The sequence below is a fragment of the Clinocottus analis genome, unplaced genomic scaffold (genome assembly GCF_023055335.1).
Source record: "Clinocottus analis isolate CAN_PGR_092001 unplaced genomic scaffold, fCliAna1.0.p SCAF_12, whole genome shotgun sequence".
NCBI lineage: Eukaryota > Metazoa > Chordata > Actinopteri > Perciformes > Cottidae > Clinocottus > Clinocottus analis.
The window spans coordinates 3,938,687-3,952,045 of NW_027175843.1; positions in this window are offsets into that span (position 1 = coordinate 3,938,687).

Sequence of the window (13,359 nt, forward strand, 5' to 3'; positions counted from 1 at the left end):
GGTACCACAAGAGTTTGTGTTTTTTTTTTCTCCTCAAAATGAGGAGCCCCATAAATGTATTCATGGAAAACAAAGATGAATGAGGCAAACAGCCCAGAGTTGCTCAGCTTTCGGGTTGTTGCAGAAGTGACTAGAGAGGCTGCATTCTCCTGCTAGCATGTCGACACCAAATTAGCATCTGGAAGCCCCAGGGACAGAATCACTGGGACGCCCCTGTTTCCCCGTCGCTGAAGAAAACCTGAGCAGCGACACAATGCTGCAGGGAGAAAAGAGAGAGAAAGAGAAAGAGCGTAGAGCGACATCATAATGAGGACTGCTCTTACACAGAGTGTCTGCAGCTGTGCCCTCTTTCAGGCTCCTCCGGCCTCCTCAGAAGGACGCAGCCTGTCCTGAAGAGGGCTGAAGGTCAGAGGGCTAAACCTGCCCGTCCTCCCAAATTAAACTGTCTGTAGAGGATCCAACGACATTGTCAGTTCGTGCCAGGGGCCCTTCAGACTTTGCCAGCGATGCCAGCAGTGCTCACCACAGGGTTTGACGCAGAGCAGACGTAGGAGTAAAGAAGTTTTAAGTCACTGATGTGCTCCAGGGAGCAAGAAAGCACCATTGTTTAGTATTCGCCTGACCAAAAGGCTGGTCGCCCTCTCCGACTGCTGACATTCAGCCATTGTATATATAGTCCACCATCGACACGGGTTGTGGACAGGGTCTCACTCCCAACTCGTCAAATACTTATGATTGGTCAGTGCCCCTTGCTGTCGGATACCGATGTAGCAAACCCAGCCACGTCATTATTTGACGCCCAGAGCGATACACAGAGTTTAAAGTCCACAGACGGCGAGTGGGTGGGGAGGTGGATGGGTGAAACATGCACAGGACTTTCATCCAGGAGATCTCTGTTCAACTTCCCTCATTAGTCAGTCGAGTTAATGTCAACCACGCTCTTTTCCTGCCATTTTGAAAAGACGCTATGCGTGTAGCGAGTGGAAACTGACATGCTGTCCTTGTCACTTAAAATACGAAAAAGCATCATAGTTTGAAGATTGACTAACCAAGCGTTGGTATTTGACGAGTTGGGAGTGAAACATGTCGGCAAGGTATATATCATGAACTCTGAAACTCAGACAATGAGCTTTTTGTTCATCATGGGTCACGTTCAGACTGCATTGTGTTGATTGTGCCTTGAATAGGATACGGAAAAAAAAAACAAATCAAGCGAGGCGTCTCCTTGCATCGGCCTCCATTGACTGAGCTCTGCATTGGTTTCAGTTAATTTACTGACACATGCAGACAGAAAGTAAACCAACATGCTTTAGGGTCACAGTCTCAACAAAAGCTAGCTACACTGGATGTGCTTTAAAAAGCAAAACAAGTACAGATGACTTAAATCAACCAAAGTTTATGTCTCAAATCTACCACTCTGACGTGAACCTATTTAGCAGAAAGTACAGCTAATATGTTATTTTTTTTTAGGGAGAGTGAGATTTTTAACTACCATGTGCACAATTTCCGCTCATATTTATCTTCAGTCAATTTATGCCACGATATAACCTAGTTTGCTATTCCCCCGTTAGCTCTGCTGTTCTTCGCAATTAGCGTCCCACACTAACTGGCTCTTAGTTAGCAATTAGTCTCCTCTCCCACAATAAAACATTTCAGTAATAACTGCAGGTCTCTTTCCTCCCTCCCATCTGAAAAGTACATAAACACATCAAAGCAATTCAATTAGATGCCCACTAAACAGAGATTATAATAATAAGCGAACGAGGACGCAATGAGCAGCGGAGCCCAGATGAGTTCATTAGGAACGATCTGGATTTGCAAAACGATCGGCCAGGAGAGGGCGCTGCACTGAGTATACTGGTAAGCTTCAAATCAATGACACAGAAGTTAAACAGGGATTTTTTAAAAAAGTTTTACAGTTAAGTATTTAAAACAGTAGACACACATTGTAAACGTATTATTTGAGGAGAAAAAAGACATTAAAATTGGACATAAAATGGAAAAACTCACATCTCCACTGATGGCTTAAGTACCTTTGCAAAGGTGCAGCATATTTTTCTAGCAGAGACTGGATTTTCTTTTCGGAGGGGGTCTTAAAAAGACAGGTGCTAAAGCGGAGCGCTTCAGACAAAGGGTGAATCCAGGTTCTGGTAGCATTTATGTTGCTTCTCAACGGCTCTCAACATGGCCGTTCGCTCGCAGCTACCATTGACAACAGCGCTAACGGTGCAGACGACAGCAATTGGCGAGAGCAGAGCTGTCGTTCTCTGCTCAGGTGGACATTACTTCCCTACATGGCTACATGGCATTTGCTGCTTTATTTATGCTACAAATATTTTGAATCTGAATTAAAGCATTAGCAGGAATTTGCATTGCGTCATTGTCCTGAAACTCCTGAAAACATTGCTCCATATTGCTACCATACAAGACATTACCATAGCATGTCTTCAACAACTGAACATAGCAGACAAATGATCATTCCCAAAGGGTCGGATCACAATTCAGACTCCTCTTCTGGTAGGACTTTTTCTTTTGTCGTGTGACTTACAGAAAGAAATACAGAAAAAGGTCAGACTGAAACAGTAATTTCACACAGCATTTTCACATTCAAATGAGAGTCATAGAAGAGACACCTGCACATACAGCCCACAGGCCATGTATTTGTCTGACAGCACCGGCTCCATGTGCACACCTGCTCATTAACAGATCTCACCCAGCCAGAGAGACACGAAATTAACATGGAAAAGAAAAGTTATGGGTTATAACAGGGTTTTTGAACGCTGGTTAACTAAGAGGAAAATGTCAACAGATTCGCAGCCTACGGGCACACAAAAAAGAGAGCCACCATCTTTTTTATCCCCCAGTGCAACGCTCAAGCGCAGAAGCAGTTGGCAGTCGCGCAGCAATTAGAGCTCGGATAAATCAATACCTCCCAGGATGTGACACAGAGAAAAGGCTTTCCTTTGCACAAGCAATGAAGTATTAAGCTCGCTTGAATATATATTTATGATGTGATGGGAGACGGAGAAGAGATGGGAACTCTGGTGCTTTGTAGGCAGTCCAGAGCCAATTATCAGTGTCAGTGCGCACAGCGGTTGCAGAGTATAGTAGATCTGTTTGTTTGATGCAACTGACGGTTCACGTCCCGCGCCAGAGGAATCATTTTGGACTTTTTTTCTTCTTTTTTTTTCAAATAGTTGCTATTTGCAGATATGATAGGAATCAATATAAAAAATACCTTTGTTTTAAAAATATTTTTAAGGGGTTCTGCAAAAATTGTTTAGTATCAACGTGCTGTTTTGGTGGGTGGATGGTGAGATATTTATATAATTATTACTATTGAGTGAAGTTAAGGGCATACTATAACTCTGAATTGGATAAATAATGCTAAAAATGATGAATGATGAAAGCCAGAAATCCTTCAAAGTGTTCACAACGGCTTCCTCAGTTGTCTTTAGATTTTGCCCATTCTGTCCCTCCTTCCTCCCCCAAATCCATGCATGTCGATGCTGCAATTCTCCACCTGTCCACCAGATGCCTCATCCTGCCCACCTGTGTCACTGCACGAGCTCCTTCACCTCAGTCAGTTGCCAGATTGTTTCTCTGGGCCTTTTCCAGCCATCTGTACCTGAATTTATACCATGCAGCGTACCTGCATCTGTTCCTGACCCCTCACCTGTAGCAGCCAAACCTTCCTGTAAGTATCCAACTTTACTTCTTCACTGAACCGTTTGGCTTCATTCCATGTTGCCTCGCACAAATCCTCGCACAAATCATGTTGGCAGACTTCCAAAGCGATGAATCACTCTTTCAATGATTAACCTAATTGTTTTCACAGTGTTACTGTTAGTTAAACTAACAGTGTCTTTGTCCGCTACTTTCACTTTCTGTTCCCCTCAGGTAAACAAGGTAATGGTGAACACTCCCGAGCCACGACTCAGAGGCAAACTGTGAGAACGTTTCCGTCCCGCTTTCACTTAAACGTGCATAAATGTGACATCCTTGGGTGAAGATGGCGTCTTTCATCTCATTCTCCGCTTCAGTTTGTCAATTAACGTGATGCAAAAGCTGAGACTTTTAAATGAGGTGTTTTTCAACGGAAGTCAGTGTGCAGGTGTTTTGATCTTTTCTCTCCGAGGACTTTTCGGAAGCACACATGAAGTCTGTGCTCACTGTAGATGATGGTAGGCACACGTATATATATATTTATATTTATGTATCTAGCTGATAAAGTAGATCAAACATGTATTTTAATACACTGGGCGGCTGTGTCTCAGAGGTAGAGCGGGTCCTCCGTAAGTCTGAAGATCCCTACTGGTCGCTCTGTCAGCCTTGTTTCGCACCGTTAGCCGCCTCCATCTTGAGAGCCATGTGGAGTCAATAGATGTCCTCCGAATTCTGTATCGAGAACCTTTTAAACCGGCAGCTGCTGGGATCTCTAAGCTGCCGTCCTTCAAGGCCAATAACTTACCAACACAACCGATCCACACGCACCCATGCGCATGGCCTCCTGCATTAGACACAAATAGGCTAAGATAAGAACAAAAAGGTTGTCCAAGTCAAATGGAAGACATTGTTTATCTGTTTGCTGCTGTGAGTTACTGGCCAAGGACTTGTTGTTTTACACGACGATAAAACATATTGATCTACCACAGTGAACATTCAATGTAAAACACCTTAGCTTGGACTCCAAGAACCAGTTCAGGCATTGCATCTATTGTTCAACATGCACATACAATAGTACATGAACATAATCTAACTTATTAACATGCATAATCAAGCCATACCATTGCATAAGGTGTAAAATCAACTGTGCTATCAACTCTGAATCTCATCAATGGGTCTCTGGACAGCTGCTCTCACTGGGCATGCTCAGACATGTCGCCCAGACGTCGCCCACTGCAGCAGTGTTAGTCTTTCATGTGTTGCTCAATGATGTTTCGACAACAAAGAAGTCTACAGTGTGGGGGAACTGAGCTGTATCAGTCACGATCGCATCATGAATCACAATTCATGCGTTGCTTTGATTCTTTTCATGGGATTTGTTGACGACTTGAGCCTCTCGGCTTTTTGACTTGAGCACCCCCCCGCACTGACTATGAAACAATACGCACAGGTCAATACGGGCAATAGAGAGAAACAATTTCTCTTCTTCTTCCTCTCTCTGCTTAAAAACAAAATGTTGATGCTGTAACTTGAACGTGCTTTTCTTCTGCAGTGGCGTACTGCGGTTTGTGTGAACGCTGCCTCAGAGTGTGCAAACAGCAAAGGTCTGAAAATAATGATCACCCTCTCAATACAGGCCACATTAGCATCACATTAACCTTTGGTGGGAAGTGTGTGTCTGTGTATATGTGTGTGTGTGTGTGTGTGTGTGTGTGTGTGTGTGTGTGTGTGTGTGTGTGTGTGTGTGTGTGTCAGGGTTAGAGGAGAAAGGGGTCAAATGTGTTTCCTCCTTCCTTATTTGCTCTCTCTCCCTCTTTGAAGTTGATATCATATCCTCTTCATCTTCATCTGTCATTTATATGTCTAATAGTACAAACAAAAATAAAACAATGTGACACTTTTCTTTTTCTAGATTTCTTCTCTTTTCTTTCTTGTGTTATATGTTTGTTCCTTTTTCCCCAAAAAAGACTTTCATATAATTCTGATATATTATTTGGTATCACTCACGGGGAAGTGTGCGAATATTATGAATCAAAAACACAAGATTGTTTAAGTGTTATCACACTTGTACATAGAGAGGAAGAGGAGGCTGAGGTAAAGATTAGCTCATGTCTTGTGCATTACTGTGTAGATATTGCAACAAACCAAAACCTCATTGGAGTGGACTGAACCACTAGTGTGGAGTTCACAGTAAAAGTACACGCGGTATTACGGTATATCAAGATATTTAAAAATCTCTAAATGTGTCTAATACATCAAAATTCCGCTTTATCCTCCGTTCCGCAGATCCCTTCTCCTTGAAGTACAAGTTTCTTCCTGCAATCCGAACGTTATGTTTCCACATTGCAGAGGGTGTTTTTGAAATGTTTCTGCAGGATTTAAAGGTTTCCCTGAGCAGGGTGTCTCTCATTGGTGGAGGGCAGCAGCTACAGACACTCTGGTTTCATGACAGCTGCAATGTATTCCAAAAGCATTTTCAGTGTATAACATAACATCCATAGAAACACAACATTCATTTGTAGCTAACACACACACACACACACACACAGTCAGCAGGGGATGTCCGTGTGCCTCTCGCAGTGCGATGGACTGCGCTTGTGTGTGTCTGACAGCTTCCCCGCTGTCAGTAAATACAGGATTTATGATACAGTACAGTAACTGTCCTGAGGCACTGCAGCATAATGTATATATTTATATACTCTCCTCACACTCTGGCTGCCTACATTATGGACCGACTGGATTACAGGCCGCTTCGGATGATTGGAAAGCAGAGAGAGCCAGAGTCTTGACAGTTGAGGAAGCATTTAAGAGGAGCGGGTCGGCACTATTTGGAAAGACGGATCAGATTGGTCCGGTCGTTGAGCACCGACAGGTTCCAGGATGCGTGAGAGACACACTTCCCTCTCATCCCACCAATCCATCTGGCTGCAACTGGAGCAAACGGCAACATTGTTGCGTTGCCCTTTGGCTTAAACTAACTCGACCAGCTTCTGTGGACCCATGTGATTATCTGAGCGTGATTATGTCAACCTTTTCAAAGGTTTTATGGTTTGGTCTCTGAAATATACAGCACACCATTTTTTTTTTTACAGTGTACACTCAGGCAGTCTTGCCAAAGCTTTTCAGCAATCCTCCTCAGGTCAGTTCATGTGAGTACTCCATCGTTTTACTTGATGTTTCTTAGTCGGCAGGGGGGAAAAATGGTCACATTACCGATACGACCGATTGAATGCCGACATTTTTAAGTCAGAATGACTATTAAGTGACACATATGATCAGGAAAAACTCCCCCAAATAAAGATAGTAAAAGCCCTTTCACAGGGAAAAAGGGAGCAACAGAGGAGGATCCCTCTCTCCAGATAGACAGAAGCAATAGATGTCATGTGACCATAATGAGCATCGTAACAGACATAATAAGTAGTAGGCATGATCCAGATAGCCACAGTCCATCGTAGGATGCAGGTCCAGCTCCAGACAGCCACGGTCCATGGAAACTTGAGGCGAGGAAGCACAGAGGCTCCCGGAAAGGAGTAGAGTTAGTAATGTGCATTGAAAGACAATAATTTATCCGGAAGGAGAGTAAAAAAGAGGAGAAGGGACATGAGAAGAAAAAGAGAAAGAAGAAGAGGAGAGGAGGAGCTCAGTGTATCCGAAGACGCTCCCAACATTCTAGGCTTGTAGCAGCATTTGCATTTGAAAGTCCACCAAAGGTCGTGGTCAGCTATTTACGCTTAAGTTACATTGTTATTATCTTTAAGAATAACCACGATCTATCTTCAAACTTGCCGAAACCTCAACCGATCGTTTCACAACGCTATAACCGTGTGTCATTTTCTCTTTCTGCAAGCGTGACACGAGGCTGAAATAAAAAGATAATTTAAATGGGTTGCATTGTTTTCCTGCCGGTGACTGCGTTGCCCTCTGATATCTTCTGTAATGTCAAATCATTCTTCCTACCAAGGAGACGCATTCTGCTCTGGAACGTAATGGGGTGCCAGCGCTCTAAAGGGGATTTCGTGGTTTCCATAAAAGGATAGAGGGAGGATTATGAGGGGAAAAGAAGGGATGCATTAAAGATGCAGTCTCTCCGTAATTTGTAAGCTTACGGATTTAAGATAACGCTCATTTGTTCCTCTGTGGCTGAACGAACCTGTGACTCGGATCCATCCCAAGATAATTATGTCGAAATCCTGGTGAAAAAATGTCTCGGGAGCCGCACAATAAAAAACAGCAGTGCATTTTAAGGTGCGGACTCTGTCCACAGCAAGTGTACAGGGGGTTTGGCTCTGCTTCATTATCTTAAATATACCACTTGTCTTGGTATCATGACACAGTTCATGTTTGTTTAGCGCACTTGATTAGTCACCTGCAGACAGACGAGAGCAAACGGCAGCGCTCAACCACAGAGCTCCATACTGCCCTGACGTGATTTTTAAGCTCCATCCAAGTAGAATTTAAAGTGTGTGTTCGTGTTTGCCTGAGTGTGTATCTGTGTGTGTGTGTGTGTGTGTGTGTGTGTGTGTGTGTGTGTCTGTCTATCTTCCCTCCTCTCTCCTCCCTCCCAGTTTTAAGCCCAGTACTGAGCCACTAATGGAGGACAAGCCTGTTAGAGCAACACGCCACGCTTTACTAGCAGCACACCAGGGACTCACACAGACACACACAGACACACACACACACACGCACACACACACAGGCCGACAAAACTCACACTTGTATTCATCCAAAAAAGATAACACACAGAAATGTACAAAATTTGAGCACATGCACACAGATCGGCAAGCATTCAGCTCCATTGTAGGCAACTCACACACACACACGCACACACACGCACACATACAGACACACCGAGCACTAAACACTCGCTCACACACATCCCAGTAGAGTACAACACCATAGCAACAGCCTGCAAACAGCTAATCTATTCCGTGATGCAGCAGTCGTCTCTCAGCGTGAGCAGAGGCTCCAATTATACCTTCATTTGTTTGTCAGTTGTTTTGAAGTCAACATGAACACCGAGCCAAGCGGCGGCTTTGCGGCTTTTTTAGGAGAGCGTCAGACCTCGCCGCCACTCCTCACACGACACACACGACGTGGCTTCATTCTTCGGAGCGCACAAAAGGCCGGAGAGGATGGTATTGTTGGGTCAGTGATGTGCCCGGAATACTAAAGGCTGCTATCGCTGCGCGATAACAGTAATCTTGCAGCAGGTTCATTACATGTGCAGCGCGCTGGTTCTGATGAAAGCCCGCTCACAATCGCTGCCCGACTGAACCGTATCAGCTCTGAGGCTGCGCGCGTGGGTCTCTCTCAAGTATTTAACATGTATGTGTGTGTGTGTGTGTGTGTTCCACATGCGTACAACAAGATGTGATTCATCAAGCCCGTCTTTAAAGTAGCTGGTGATATAAATTGTTGTGGAAATGATGTAAAAAATGTCATGTATGTTCATTGACGACAGCGTTTCACCGCCTGTTTCTCCTTTGGACAGTGCGTTGTCCATTGCAGTGCATTTCCTCCCAAACTTAATGATCTGACACACGCACAATACAGATTAAAACCTCCGGGTCTGAAAAGTGAAGCCGAAGCTGAAGTGTCTTCAACTTGCATTCTTTCTAATGCCCATCAGAGAAAATGACTCTACTTCTCTCTTGATTTATTCCCTCAGTAAACATTGTAAACATGAGTTTATGGTCTCAATCTCTAGTTTCAAGTCTTCTTGAATACCGCATGATGTTCATTTTGTAAATTATGCTCCATTTAGACCCCCACGCGCCTGAAGAAATGGTCCATTTAGAGTCAAATAGACCATAAAGCAGGCTATGCTTCAGGGCGGCGTTGCCTTGTAACAGGTCGTCGCCACAATCAGAGCCGTATTCGGCGCCTCTGCATCATCCTCGGTGAACTTCAGCGAGCTCGTCGCTGATCCACTCGCTTGGCCACGAGCTCTCCTGGTCTCCTGTCCACCTTTGAGACGCTTCCTTTTGATGAAAACTAAATTGTCGCTGGACATACAAAACAGCGATTGTGTACTTATTACAATGTGAGTGTAAGTCGTACGCTTCCACCGCCACGAAGGGCCAATTGCAACACGTAGTGGGAGTTTACAAGGTTGATAAGAACATACAGGGTCCACCCAGCTTTACTGAACTCATAGTGTTGACAAAAAAAAACAAAAAACTGCAAGTAAAATATCTTAATTCTTTTAAACTAATGTAACTATGCTAGCTCATTAGCATATATGTAAGGGATCATATAAACAATTAAGGCTTCACATAAACAATTAGACATTGAACTATATAGTCTAAGCTGGCATCTTAAACTTGATATTTTTCCACTTTTTTCCCACTTTTCTACAGATATCACGACTATTTTGTTCATGATGATTGTGTGTTGAAGATGTGATACCTCGCCACCCCTCGCTGAGTGTGTGTGTGTGTGTGTGTGTGTGTGTGTGTGTGTGTGTATACTGTGTGGTTATAATATGATTTTTTTTAAATAAGCAGAACGATATTTCCATAATTTGGTGAAAGAGCGCTAGGACAGAGTGGAGGGAACAGGACGTGAGGAAGGAGGAAGGAGGGCTTGGGAGACGCAGCAGTGTGTTAACGGGAGCCGAGCGTGGCAAATTGGACTGAATTTTCCGCCTGTGCGATTTCAATACACAAACGCAGGCGTACATAACCACGCCTAATAAGTGCCGTGCTAATGCATTGTATAATCTCCTCTAAATGAATATGTTCGACACAATTGCCTGGTAATTAATTCCTGTCACGGCGTATCCAAACCAGAAGATTTACTCGCTTGTGTCAATCCCAAAACCTGGAGCCCGAAGCAGACTATTGGCCAGCGCTGCAGTGTCAGGAGGATGAGGAGGAGGATGATGATGGTGTGCGGCGGTATATGTCTGCTCTGTATAAACATCCATTTCCTGGACCCTTATTTTTTGAAAGGGCCGGTCATTAAAGGAAGGTCATGGTGATGACGGGGCGAAGGGAGAGGCAGCAGCTTTTTGTTTTACGGCTTCAGAGAGAACACGGCGTCTCCACGGGCTCTTCAACCCTCCAGCAGGACGCTGCGCGGCTCTTCCTCTCCAAACTTCATTGTTTCTCAAGATTCCTTTCAGGGGAATTTGCAGCGACAGCCTTGACATCCGCACAAAGACGGCGATGAAGACCAACGCTCTTATGTTTCTGCTATGACTCGCTCCCCCCAGCAGTGAGCGTTAGCTAGTGAATAATAATGATGGAGCTGATAAACCCTGATATGTACAGTTGTTCAACTATTGTGTGTATATTTCATAAAAACTGTTGTTTATTCTTGATATGTCCTGCTCGTACAGTGGGCACATGACAGTTGTTGTCTGTGTTCTCATGTATTTAGTGACTTAAGTAAGTAAATCATTTATGTATTAAACATAAACTACATCCTCTGATGTTTGTGTCACGTGACAAAAGTGTGTGGAACCCGATTTTCGCGATGGAAACGCGTCGCAGTCGACAGGTGAGGGTCAGAAAGAGACATCCGCTGTGTTTCCACACACGGTTCCTCGTGACTTTTCATCCATGAAGATTGGGGAAGTTATTATTTATGAAAAAAAAGCAACGCCAGCGACAACTACGGCCGTGTCGGTTTTAAGGCGCTGTGTCCGCCTTCGTCACAACTCTGAAAACGTAGCAAGACATTTCTTGTTCTTTAACAACAACAACAACAACAGAAAACAAACGTCCCAACTTCTGAATTGTGAGGATTTGCGCTTTTCCTCTTTTTTTTATGTCACTGCAAAGTCATTTAATTGGTGTTTTGGACCGTTGGTTGGGGGGAAAAACGATTGATAATATCGAGTCATTTTTCATAATTTTCTCAGCTTTTGATAGACAAAAAGACTAATCAATTAAAAAACACAAATTGGGCTAATTGATTATGAACACAATTGCTAGTGGCAGCGCTATTTAAGAAGAACTAAGCTGTTTTAATTGCTAGAAACTGATTGCCATCGCCTCTCCACACAGTGCAGGTTTCTGCAAACACACAAAGCCAAAAGGTATTTCATTTTTCAACGAGCTCATGATTTGTGCTGGTTTGAAAAAACACACACGCACGCACACACACACACACACACACACACACACACACACACATACAGACAGGCCTGCAGGTGTGTGTTTTTCTTTATTAAAAACCAGAAAGCGCAATTAGCTGCAGAATATGCTTAACCCTTTATCGCTCCCTGAGCTCGAGGATATATTGCTTCTTCCCCTCCATTATTAAAAATATCACACACATGAGAGGAGGAGGGGAGCAGACAGGAAGCATCACAGTTTGGAGCGTGGAGGACGAGAATGTCTTCTATTTAGTGGCAGGAGGGCCGCAGTCGCATCGGTGTTGTCTGTCTTTGCACTTATAGATATGGATTTATTATACTGATGGGTAGTTTAGTCTGTACAAACACATCAAAATCTTTTTTGGCATGTTTTTTATGGATTTTCTTTTGAAGACGAAGATAAATAAATAACTGAATAAAATAACAATGATCATATATATTAAACACACGACTCCATTTTTCTTAAAAGAAACACAAAACATTGAGTATGAAGCAGAATATGACCTTCAAAAACATAGTGTGCCATTATGCACATACATACATGAATAGATACGCCACAGATACATAAGAACAACCACATGCTTCATGAAAGATAGAAATGTTGTGAGCGCAGGATTGTGAATAAATCAACAATAACTAACATTTAATGAAGTTTCTCTTTTGTAAAAAAACACACGTGTCAAAGTTGTTTTCCTGCTGCTTCATTGCAGTCAGTAAATCCCACAGAAAAGACGATGTTTTCGTAACCTGCACACTGACCTCTGTCATGCTTTAACCGGCACGAGGAGGCGAGAACAAACCCTCAGAACGAAGCCCGTGTTCGACACAGAGAAAAGGCACAGGCATGTGTTCATACTTCCGTTCTCTTTTTGAACGCTGAGCCGTTTTCCTTCCTTCACTTCTCTGGTCCGAGCCGTTGCTCGCGGTTCAGAGCTCGGCGGAGACGTCCCGCTCCATCCGGCCGCCACAGCTGTGATCGGGGTGTCTGTGTCGGCTCATCCGGCCTGTGTGTCGTATCGCTGTGTCGTCCACCTCGACTCGGTGCACTCGGCTCTGCGGGGAGGAGGACTGTGTGTGTGTGTGTGTGTGTGTGTGTGTGTGTGTGTGTGTGTGTGTGTGTGTGTGTGATGTGCTTCTCTGGAGGCAGGAGGCGGCTCAGGCCTCAGGCCCGCCTCGGGGTCCCTCTCTCTGCTCAGTTGCTCCAGTTTTTTTTCCTGCCTTAAAAACTTTTTCATGCGAGCTCGAATTATGACCGGAGTTTTTTTTTTAAAATTATTATTAAGTATATTTGTATGCACTTAGCCCGCCGGACCAACGCCGGGTTGTAGTCTGACCCGTTTGTGTTCAATCATTCATGGACAGAAAGTTGCTAATTTTGTTATTTACATAAATATATTATTTTCCTTTGAATCCGAATTCAAGTCAGAGGCACACGTGACAGGAATTTTGCATTAAAACTTAATTTCCAGTCTGAGCAGTTGCAGCAGTCTGCACGTGAACCCTAAGCTAGCACTTTTTTTGTCTGAGTTGTTTCTTGTGAAGCCAGGAAAGTTTATTTTGAAAAGACTTTAAGTGTAACAGGCATTGAC